Below are 13,161 nucleotides of genomic sequence, written 5' to 3'. Positions count from 1 at the left end.
TCATTGAATGAATGTGAAAGACCAATGCCATTTGGGGTTTGAGAAGAGATTTACAGGCTGAAACGACAGAAACAATCGTTGTGAAACATATTACAAATAAATATTATTTGTTCTTCAAAATGTTCCTGATGCGTTTGCATTGAGCATGCATTTGTTCACCCGCGGGCTTTTCAAATAAATAAAAGTAAAAATAGAAAGATTGTTCAATGGGAATCCCCACGTATGCCTGTGGCAGATTATCCTGCTCCTCAGCACAACAGATGGAGGTGCTGCTGCGAGCTGGTGGCAGATACCGCTCGCATCGGAGATAAAATCACGTTGGCATCCTGGACGATTTGATCCAATCAGGTTTAGAGCTTGCAATTTCATTTGTGCAGAAAAAAAAAAAAAAAAAAGATGAAAGAAAAGAAAGTCATCGGGCTAATTCATGTGTTCTGGAGAGAGGGATAGAGAGAGAGAGAGAGAGAGAGAGAGAGAGAGAGAGAGAGCTTGCGCGTCACCGCTCCATCACGCACACACACACACACACACATGATGTCGTTTTAGCCGAAGTAACAAGTGAACCCCTGAACAATTATCACGAGCTGTTATTATTTCCAACGCATCGATGGATCTCATGCGCCCGTGTGACCAAACACACACACACGCACACACTCACACGCACACACTCACACACACACTCAAACCCCTGCCTGCAAAATCTCACTCCGTTCAAGTCACTACATCCAAATGCGTTTATTTGGAAGTGTGTATCTGTGTACACGCGTGCTTCGTGAACACCTCTGCGTCCATGCAGCACCACACACAACACAACACGTCCCTACCAACCTGTCCAAGTAAGTCCTGGTGAGTGTTCAGCTTGTAACGGAGCTTCCAGCTGAGGAGGCTGCTCCTGGTTCCTCCCGCAGCCTCCTCCTGGAAGTCTCTCTCTGCGCACACAGCCTCAGCCTGCCTCCCCCTCCTCCCTGCTCTCCATCAACTATCAGGACATGACTCACCTGCCTTGCTGAGTTGTAATTCCCTCCATGCCGTTGTTTTCCAGAAATAAAATAAAAAGCCGAGCCACTGTTTCAGTTTTCTGGGGGGGGAGAGCTCTTCCACTTGCAGCCCGAGTATAAATCCTGCTCCAAATATCCGTTATAGTGCGCGCAGTGCCTGTGTGACCTGTGTGGGGAGCTTCCCTGGGAAGCTGCTTATCCTCGCCCCGCTGTCATCTCAACACATGTCTCCGTCTCCTCTTTATTCCGGTGTTTTCTCCCTCTCTCTCCTCCTCTGGTCCCGCGCGCTCCGCTGCTCCTCCTCGCCTTCACTCCTCGGGCTCAACGCGAGCTTCGGCGGGCGCGCGCGGCGCGACCCCGGCTGGATGTTTCGGGAGCGCCGATTGGAGCCGGAGAGGAGGGTTACTAGGTAACCAAGGGCACACGCATCACACACGAGAGGGAGCGCGGGATTTATGGCTCCGCGCTGCCCCTTCTCCTCTGGAAGATCATCAGAAATGTTTCAATATTTCAATGATGGACCACAGTCCAGCGTGTATATCAAAAAATAAAACCCCTGCATCGTCCGCTCAAAGGCATCAATCTTCTCTGGGTGAGGGTGTCCTGCAGGAAAAGTGTGAAATCCTCTAGTAGTTACATATTTCCATAATAAAAAAATAACATATTGTGAACGTACAGGGTACAGAGCACAGATGATAACCTTTATTAAACTGGAAAGAATTCATTAATAAATGGAAAAGTTCCTTAAAGGGATATTAAACCTAAAAATGAAAGTTCACTCATTATCTACTCACCATGATGCCGATGAGGGGGTTGTGTGTGTTTGTGTGTGTGTGTGTGTGTGTGTGTGTGGGAGGGGGGGGGGGTCTACAAAACACTGTCAGAGTCTCAGGGATAAACATCGTTGTAGACAAATTCCAATACAATTAGGGTAAATGGTGACCGATTTTTCAAACTTAAAAAACATGACAGAAACACATAATTTACTCCATGTTTTAGCCCAAATGTCTTCTGATATCCATGCATAGACACGTCTAGAGGAGAACATCACAGGGTGAGCTATCCCTTTAATAGCTGAATACAGGGTAATTAAAAGCTTAAAGCAGTTTTTGCAGGAATAAAGTGTGACTTTTTTATTACCCAATTAATTGATAAAGCTAGTCTACATCCTTTTTTTTATTTTCCAGTTTTCAAACACTTTGATTTACATGTTTTTATTGGTTCACAAATTTTTGCCTGATGTGACACGTGACAGTCACAGTCAAGTCAGCAGCATTAGGCTCAAATATACAAGTAAGCAAAAAAGAAACTAGTTTTATATAACTTACACCAGTGATTTGTTGTGCTTTCATAAAGTTTAGGGACAAATAAGAAACAGATTCTGGTCAAAGTTAAAGCCGCAAAGTTAGATATGTTGGGTCTTTTATAAGTCGAGTTGGGAAATAAAACAACAATTTTTATGGCAATATAATTGTAATCAAATGTAGCAATAACAAAAGTTCAATATATATCCAAATCTTGTTTATGCCTTTTTTAAGCAGGAAGGAAAACACTTGAATTAAAGGTTTCACCTCAGATTTGTGGAATGTTTTGCTGTTTATATTTTGGGTCAATAAAGAAGACTTAAAACTCACACCCTTCACTCAGGACCGTAAATCAGTCTTAAATGTCAAGTGATATTGAAATGTTTATCTTGATCAAATGTTGTACACGTGGCCCAGATAGTCCTTCAAAAACAGAGTATTTTCTTACACTTTTAAAATGAATGTGAGATAAGGAATAAAAGGGGGTTTAAAATATTTAGTTTGACTCATTATGTATCTACTTTTAAACCTTTAACAGTGCACTTCATACAAATTAAAATTGACTCTTCTCATGACGGAGTCGGCTTCATTTTGATTTGTGTAACAGGGTCAGGCAAACCTCTTCAGGACATTATTCAAGCAAAAATGTTCAAGTCATGTCAACTTTGTTTACATAACAAAATCCTAGCTCTGTACAGTCGGTACAATAAGGACACCTTCTGTTGGTTTTGCTCTCGGTTTAGATACAAAATAACTCTACGACTTCTTGGAGGAACCAGATGACATTGAGCTTAAATAAACTGACATTTGAACTATTCTTTCGAATGTGTATTTTAAATGTGTGGAGACAATAATGCAAACAAATATGTCTATAATTCATAATAGGCCCTGGAGTAGGTACAATGGGACAGTTTATCCCTCCATATAACTCTGCTCGCTCTACTGACATTTTTAAATCTTGGTTGAAAACCCATCTCTTCTCCTTGGCCTTTAAATCCAATTGAGATCAATATTGTATCATCAGTACTTTGTCTTTCTTTGTCATTCCTCTATGCCCTTGTGTCCGTTTGTCTGTGTTTCTTTTTTTCCAATCCGTTTACTGAAGTTGTCAGCGCCACTCGTTTTTAAATGTCCTCCAGATTTATGTGGAGTTGGCTTTTGCTCTGAATTTGCTGAGCAGGTCTCTATCATCTGCAGCACTGACGGAAATGCTTCTTCAAGATCTGTATAAAACATAAACATAAAGGTTTGAACACACAATTTAAACTCTAAACTATGTGAAAAAATCCATCAAATATCTATACGCTCATATTGAAATTAATAAATAAGTGAGAAGTGAAGGTCTTAATAGAGGTAGTGCAATAATAACACACATCATCCACATACTGTACTGCCACATTTACACTCTTTTGAAATTGAAGGTGTTAATCATTGAAATCACCTGTAGTGTTCATACATGTCCATTGTATGACTCTTACAGCTCCTACACAAAGAAACGTTCTCAGTGTTGACAAGTGCTGCAGCTGAAGTGAGGGATTTGATATTCAACAATGTGGAAAAAGCAGCAGGGATACTGAATACAAAGAAGCTTAATTGTGTTTCTGTGAGGGCTTGCAATAATGGCACACTATTATTTTCATGAACTGGCCATAAAGCCACAAGTTTGGTCATATTCGTTGAGAGTTAGAGACTGAAATTAAAAACCTGGTCCCCTAATGAAACCACATTTAAATTCACTAGATCCACATTTATTTGGATCTGCAACAAATTGCACAAAATCCTAAATATCAGTCCCGTAAACTTCCTCCTTTTTCATCAAGATCCATGTATTGTTCTCTGAGGAATCAACAAATCTTTTGAAACTCACTATGTCTTACAGAGAAAAGGGAATAAAGAAAATCCGGATCCGGATCTGAACTAAAAGTTAATGGGTTCTTCCCTGACCCATAACATATCCAAGTTTTGTTGTTATTCATCCTTTAGTTTAGACATTATCCTGCAACAAACACACACAGATGAAAACACAACCTCCTTGGTGAAGGTCAAACAAAAAAACAACATTATGAGGGTATCTCTAAAAGTGGTCTTACACGTTAATGCCCAATGTTGAGGGGCACAGCAGCAACCACCACATGTAGTGTGTGTTAAAGCCTATATGCGTTTTAACAGGTGAGTACAGACGAGTCATTCATACTCCCAAGGACAAAAAGTCAGCAGAGTCACAAACAGATAGATGGCATGCCTGAGGCGGCCGCATTAGTAATTTCAAAATCATGCCGGAGAATAATATTTATGCCTTTGGAGTCAGTGTGTGCATCATGGTGCCACAGTGCAGGCGTGTCAGCTCTCCTTTCTCTGTCTCAACACCTTTTCTCTGGCAAGTCGGAAAATAGTGTTTCAGAACATCAGTGTCTCAAATGCTGTTTAAATCGTCTTAATTAATTTGCCCTGGAGGAAAGTGAGAACAAGGGAAAACACTCAAAACCAGGTCCTAGTCGTAAATCACACAAAAAATGGACTTGTAAAAAATAGCCTGTTTGATAATGTTCAATCAATCAACACAGGCGCCTGAAGGGTGGAACATTTCAAACAGGTGCAACTGACTACACATGCAAAATGCTTCCCAGGGTGCAACTCTGGGTATATTCGAAAATAATTTTGTTTCTAAGATGACTGACGGAGAAATTGCTTTTACTTTTAAGTGCTTTTTATTCCATTATCATTTACAAATAACATGCAAGACAAGAATACTCTGCCAGGAAAATAATTGTATTTGCTCAAGAAGAAGTCCGTATTTGGATTTAATTCATTAGGATTTTTACGCTCGTTTACCGGGGACAGGGGCCATTAATGAACAATAAAAATGTAAATGAGCCAGAGTTACCTTACGTTTAAAATGCCACATCTTCTTAGCTGCTTCTGACCAGATGTTTAAATCTACATTAAGAAGATGAACACAATCGGTGAAGCTCTGAGGTTCGCTGCTCCTTGAACAGGATGCACAGAACAGCAGAAGAGTAGAGCACTGGAAACATCTGTCAAATACTGTCCGGTCAAGTTTACAGAATAACGACAAGCAGGAGACGCAAGATAAAGATAAATACAGCGAAGAAGACAGGCCAGCGGGGCGAGAGAGTCAGCAGAACAGTGAAGAGGACAACTGACATTCTGATGACCACGACTGTTTATCAATACAGACTCATCTCCGCTGCACAGCACAGGAATGCGACGAATTTAGAGCTGTGAGAATTTGTCTACTAGAACTAATAAGCCCATCGATTCACTTTGTACTAATGTGATAATGTCTGCTACTGCCACTACACTGTCCTATGAGAAAGACAAAGACAAAATAAACAGGACCTGGCTGTGGTGGCTACAGGGTTTTTCTAAATCATTGGACAAAAAGGTCCCACAATTCTTTATTCAGTAAGAGGTACGTTTAAGTCATTCCCCGTTTACTATGAGCTCTATAAGTTTGAGCGAATAACTTTAAACTAAACAGTTTTACTGTCATTGTATTATATTCTCAATTTTACAATTTAACTAATTTCCATCTATTTTATTTGTTGTACTTTGTGTTTCTGTAGCTTTACTCCTTCAACTTATTTAAATTTATATGTATTAATACATATATATATATATATATATATATATATATATATATATATATATATATATATATTATCTTTTTTATATCGTTTACCTATAGTTAGCTACTACAGCCTATGTATTTTTAGCATTGTTAGGAAGTTTTTTTAAGGAATCCTGATGCACCAAGGGCTCTTCAAGGGCCAATTAGATTCAGCCTGGGCCAGTTGCCCCCTGGCCCCGCCCCTGTATTCACCCCTGGTACCTGGGTAACAAAATGATCCTCCACTATTAATTAGTAAGGTTCCTTTTTGGTATATATACATTTTCTCTTTGCCAGTCTTTTCTTGTTTTAGTCAGTGAATGTGTTTAACCCCCACAGACGTTCACCACACCTCTGACGCTCAAATTAGAAGAAAACTGGAAAATGTGCTATGAATTATCAAGTATTGCACTAAAACACAAGGCCACGCATTCACTTTCATTTCTACTATCTGCCGCTGAGTTATTCAGTCATTCACTGCCTCTCTAAAAACATTGTTTCTACCTCTGACTATTATCACGTTCATAGTCACATGTTTTTATCTGTAACCCAACTTAATCAGAAACTCTTCAGCTGCTGCAACAGGACTTCAACAAGAGAGATCTCTTATCACATTTCATTCTACACTGCTCTTGAGGTGAATGTTTTGGAGGAGACAGAAAGATGTGCCAGTGTTTATCTCAGGGTTTTGGCCCTAATGAAGCCAGGTGGTGCAGAGGCAGCCAATGTTGAAGTGAGGCCCCAGGAGGAAAAACAAGACTACAAAGGGTATGTAGTGCAAAAAGCCAGAAAACCCAAGAACATTGTGGGAGTGTGACAATCCCAGAAGAACAAAAAAGCATCTACTTGATCAAAACACTGTGGCCTGATTATGTCCCCCCCCCCCCGCCCCCAAAACACACACATCTTTGCTATTACAGACAATCATTAGGGCAACACAGTCATCAGCTGTCTAGAAAAAGAGGATCTCTTCAGAAAGTCACCTCATATGACACAGTGGGGGAGCAGCTACAGTGAAATAAACACTGCTGAGAAAACTTCCTGCCGTTTTAACGGGCTGTGGTTTGTAAGAAGCATGTTTTATAGTAAGACCGGGTTCTGTTCCTCTGACATTTATTACATCCTGATGAATTATCATGGAAAGCAAATTGATTACAGTGCTTTCTCTTACAGTGCATTCCCACTGCGCGGCTTCTTGCCGTGTCTTTTTATTTATTTCATTATTCCTGTGAACATATTGGTTACAAAACCGGCATTTCACGTGTGTGTGTTTGTGTGTGTGTGTGTGTGTGTGTGTGTGTGTGTGTGTGTGTGTGTGTTTGTGTGTAGCTCAGCGCAGTCGGGTCGTCATTCCACATTTGTGACATTTATCTGAGAACTTAATACTTACATGCTTGCCTTGATGAGACTTATAAATGTATCAATTTCCATGCACAGTGATTTAGAAATGGCTTTTACAGCCACTCTGGGGAAAAAAAATTACAATATATTAAATGCTTTTCTGTGGTTTCACTTCTGCGAAAACTCTCTTTTCCCCAGAAACTCGCAATTTTCTTCCGCTTGTAATAAAATCATTAAAATCAATATCTTGTGTGAAATGATTAATATGTTTGATAAGTGTCTTCATAATGAGCAGGATAATATCGTTTAAAATTGCCGCAGATACAGTCCTGGCTCTGGCTGTGGTGAGGCCAGGTGCTCTCAAAGAACGTGGAAAACTTGGATCTCGAAAATGAAGTCATATATTTGAGGTCTCCAAAGTTCAGAAACTAACACATTTACACTTTATAGACACTTTTAAAAGCTAAAACACATCATCATAACCTCATCCTGGGACGTCTTCACTGAATGTTATCTTGAGTTATTGTCACTTGTAGCCTCTGGTTTATTTTAACAGCACAATGGAGTTCCCCGGCGAACACAAGTTCCCCGGCATTGTGCAGCCACAGTCACACTGCCTTCTTCCATCAGCACATGTGATTTGTTTGATCACAGACAAAATGATCAGATAACAGTCACACAAAAGCAAGAGACCAGAGAGCCCTCTTCCAGCCTGTGGCACAGAAATCTTTAAACCATGACTTTCTGTTTAGAAATGAACCCCGGACCACATTTTCATCATTCTTCCACATCTTAGTGTAATATTTATACAGTCCTGCCTGGGCAAAGCTCAGTGGAATATAATGTGCCCTGGTATATTGATTATACACATAGCATCCTTGTATAATATTAATAAGTGAAATGAAACATAATCAAATATTCTGGATATCGTCAGGTGGCTCGTCAAAATGAGGTCTGAGACCAGCGAGAACTATTCATGATGTGATTCTTAAGTCCTGCTGTTTGACAACACATTTTTATGCCAGATTTCTATTCACAAACAAATGGCTGCAGTGTATATACTGTCATTATATACATACATGTCCATATATAGATGCATGACAACATACAGTAACTGTTTAGCATATATATTGACACAGGGTTTTCATGGATTGTTTGTTATTAATGCTCAGTCAGCGAATCAAAAAATAAAAAATATGAACAACAGCGACAGTTGTAAATATGATCATACAAAATCTCTCTTTTTTTACTGGATTAAAAAATGCACAACATTATCACATGAGATCCATCCCCAGAGAAATGTGAGTCATGTTGACACTTTGAATAGACATCATGTTTTTAAGCTGAACCTATTACAGATTAATCAGGATCTCCTGTTCTCCTCTGTTGTTCGCGCTTGGATGAACTGAGTGCTTCTGTCAGCTCTATCTGTAGCAGATGTCCGGTGCAGAGCGCTACACAGCCCTCATGTGATCACCCTAAAATACTTCCTGCTTCATTTCTGAGTAATTTAAAGCCTGTTTATTTCTCTTATTGTGGCTTTGGCCTAGAGGCTGCAGAGTAATCTCTGCCAGAGCTCGACCAACTTACTCAGCACCTTTCATGCCCTTCAACCTCTGCAGACGGATTATCAGAAATATTAAGTGGAGTGAGAGCAAATGTAACCATGGCATGTGAATCCACAGAAATGAAGCTGCATCGTATATTTTATCGATGTCTGTATGCGAACGTTGTATATAGTGTGTGTGTGTTTACACTGGACTGTTTGACGTTCACTGAGACAAATACACAGAAAAATGTCAACATTCAATATATAAATATATATATATATATATATACAACTATTGAAATGTACGAGTTCCATGTTCAGAGCTAAATCTATAAAAGGAGCTTGAAAGATGATTTATTTTCTATGTATTTGTCTCAGTGGACGTCAAGCAGTCCAGCGTAAACACACACATACACACACACTTTTTCAAAATGTTCAGGATCCACCGGGATGAGTGCGAAATTAAAAATATGGGGGAACAGAATTCACAAACTGCAAATTAACTTAAAGATAGTGAGCTGGAAAGTAGAGTTAAAATCGGTTCAATGCATAAAATCTGAGGCAGAAATTATCTTTTTGCAAGATAGAAACGTTTGTGTTTTAAGTCTTCAGACATCAGGAGGCTTGATGGTGTTGTAACACTTTCATGGTTTTACTCACAGTTTGAGTCCACAGTCGACTCACATTAATCCCCCTTTAAATTGTACATTCCCTTTTGTCATTTCTCCTTGTAAACATCCACTTCCAGCTTGATTGAAGTGCTTTTTGTAGTTTCAGAGCACATATATGGAATTTCTCGCAGTGATTAGGTCTCAAGCGGAGGATGATTACAACAGCCCACATCAGGCACTTTCCCGGGTCACCTCCAAAATCAGATCTCTGCAGGACCCCAATAAGTCAAGGAAATCAAGCTGTTATTGTACGCGCTAAACTCTCTTCACTCCTGTTTGCTTTGTGCTATATTTATTAGGACACACTTTTCTGCACAATAATCTTAGTGGCATTATTACATTAAAGGGTTAGTCACAGTGTTTGTGCAAAGGGTGGTGGAGGGAATATAGGGATATTTTTATGCCAAGTGCTTGGGGCTCTGCTGGTCTTTCCTTTAACAAGTCTAAATCCAACAAGAAAAATCTATTGTGCACAGATGATTTCACTGTCTCCTCCACCCATTATACTATCTCTTATGAATAATTACTGAAAAACAAAGTCATGGAGATAACCAGGACTGTGCAAATTGGAAATGTTTAATTTTTATTTGTCAAATGCTCTCTGAGTGATCATGCTGAAGTTATTTTTTTTGCCAGTTGAGAAAGCTCCAATCCTACTGTTTGCTATCAGTCTGTTTATGCTAAAGTGATACTCGACTAAACTGTGCAATAGGCAAAAAAACAGCTAGACAAGGGCTTGGCTCTCATGCACAGATTTCCATATTTATTGCTTGAGATCCTGCAGGGAGTTCAACTGAATGCCAATCGTAGAGCTGACTCACTGAGACAAATATGCATCTCGTGCCTGCGCACTACAACATGGATCCCATACTGTATGACGCTTGATTGATTAAATCCACCTATTCGAGTTAAATGCTATAGTACAAGCAGCTCCTGGTGTCAGCAGAAAGCTGTGGAACTGTGACAGAGCTCATTGGCTGCTGTGTGCTTTCAACGTCTCAACAATGCTACCAAACAATGATAATAATATGTTTGTTGGAACTATGTTATGAGCAAAGGGAAAACGTGCCTTGGACAAGGCAGCAAATCACTAAATGTTTTTTTTTTTTTTTTTTACAATAAACCTGTGTAAGTAACAACTCTGATTTAAATTGCCCTATTTTCTCTAATGGTGCATATGAGACCAATGATCACAGCAGTGGGAGTGTCAGAAAACACATCTGAGGGTGTCACAAAATGATTACCAACAGCAAAAAAGAAAAGAAAATAGCCATGCAGACAGAAGCTTATGCTCATTTGACTGTCTTCTAATCTTTGAACCTAAATATAATATATTATTATTTACCTGGTTGGTGTCATAAACTGTATGTAAAGATGGATGACGTGACAACTCCCTAAAAGTCTATCCAACATGTTTTTATCATCCTCTGGTGGCTGACTACAGTAAAAGTCATAAATCCAGCCTCCACCATGTTAGTCGATAGGACAAGAACCAAACCAAAAAGTCGAAGCAAACTCCAGATAAATCTTTCCACAAAGATAGTATCTGTGATTTTAGGTAGTCATTTTCAAACAAATGCACGTTCAAGTATTGCTTTTACCATTAAGTTCAGTTTAAATTCGTTATTTGATAAACGTTAAACATTCAGATTGACAGCTGGCTTGTGATTGGTCTAGCCGGATATATCAGCCTGATCTTGATATGTGGCGTAGTTCGTTATCGCAAAGGAAAGAAAGGGAAGGCAAACCAACCTCCTGAACCTTTCTGGAGTCAGCGACACCACCATTCTCAGATTTTCAAAGCAATCCTATTTTTCAACCTCAACGCTGCACAAAAAAGACGCACAGTGTCTCTCTTTTGTCTCCGTACCTGCAGAAACACACACAACACACACACTCTTACACACACCTTAGAGATGAGAAACGTCTAATTCTATCTGATGCAAATGTATGCATTACCAATGTGAACTTCGAGTCAATTATACCGCCATGCTTATTTTGAACAGGCTGAAGGTGGAGGCACCTCAAGGCATTAGTATGCCAATGTGTTTAAAGGCCAATTTCACCCTGCATGCCTCTGGAACAAAACCCTCAAAGAATTTGCATTTCAACAGAATATCACTTTTCACTGCCTGTTTATGAATCTGTGTCCCATTGGTGCTCCAATTTCACATTTCTCAGCCTGGATGCATAATCACTTTTGTGTAAAATTGTCTTCATTGAGTTGTAATAAGCAGAAAAAGATGCCAGTGGAGAACATTTTCTTTTTCTTCCTCTATCCTACTTCCAAGAAATTTTTGCTGAGAGTTGTTGTTCTTGTTTCTTGTGGGGTTCTTTTTCAGTGTATGATGTGTGTGCATGTTTTCTCTAAATGCATCACATACCTTGTTTCAACACACGATAACGAGAGTGAATAAGCAGCATTCACTGCTGTACAGACTTAAATGGCCTCATTGTGCTGCGCAGGGACTTATTGTAAAGCTTAATCATAGGTTTCACAGAGATGAACCTTTCAGAATGGATCCTGCACTTTCCTCTTATGAGAAAGGACAAATTAGAGCTTCATATCCCCTGTGCGGCCCTCCATCCTTCCCCCCCTTTATCACTGCTAGTAATGACAACTGCCGGTGCCCCTCCCGTCCACGGGGGGAAATAATTAGCATGCAGCGTTCCTCCTGTCAGTGCTTTCACCAGATGCGTAAGCAAGGTCTCACAGGTGGAGGAGAAAGCAAAAGAAATGCTACTTTTTCTTTATTGGTCTGTCACATTAACTACTCTGTTTATTTCAGTCATTTGAAGGCAGCGCTCTAAAAAAAAGCCTGTTATTATCCTTTGAGCAGTTAGATGCAATTAGTAGCACAAAAAAAACATTGCACAAATATACTTCTGTTTGCGTGTATAGATGGAGTGTAACAGTGAATGATCCTGCTGCGAGATAATAATTGAATCTTAGACAGAGAGGCGTCTTTGCCACACTGGAAATCCTAATGTGATTATAAATGAGAAAAATGTAAATATTTCAAAGGCTACACTTTATTTGAAATGGTTTTGAATCTCCCCAGCGCGTATGTCAAGCAATTCTATTAAAAAACAAAAACACAACAGCAAATGTTTTTCAAAGACAATTTCTCACTTTGCGAGAATGTTTCTTGCCTGGAGCGTAAATGAGGCTCTGGGTAAGCAGGCAATAACTTTTGTCAACAATACACTAAATGTTATGAGCTGTAGTTGTGCAGTGTGTAGCTTAACAACATCCCACAAAACCAGCGCATATAAAAAGCCTTTGTACTGACAACAACGCAATGCACCAGGTACAAGAAGAAATTAAGAGGCATGCAGCCACTCATCCTCTGTGGTTTTTGTGAATTAGCATCATCACACTAGACACACAACTGGTGCTTTTGCATTTACCTTTTTTCTTACTGAGAATTGCAATAATACAAAAAATGGATTGAAATCCATGTAAATATTAATCAAAGACGCTGTCACCGTGAAATCAGTGACTGTGCCCAGGTGCACTCTACACTCAGCAGGAGAGGAGCACAGAGAGAAGACTATTACAAGGTTGGTGAAAAAGGCATTAAAGTACATATCAAAGAAGAAGCGCACGTCAATTATTCAGCAAAGTGAGGAAGAACCACAAGGGCAGATGGGTAAACAAACTTAA

The sequence above is a fragment of the Limanda limanda genome, chromosome 10 (assembly GCF_963576545.1).
Source record: "Limanda limanda chromosome 10, fLimLim1.1, whole genome shotgun sequence".
In the NCBI taxonomy this organism is placed as follows: Eukaryota; Metazoa; Chordata; class Actinopteri; order Pleuronectiformes; family Pleuronectidae; genus Limanda; species Limanda limanda.
The sequence above is the reverse complement of the archived record's forward strand: the minus strand, read 5'-3'. Positions refer to the sequence as shown.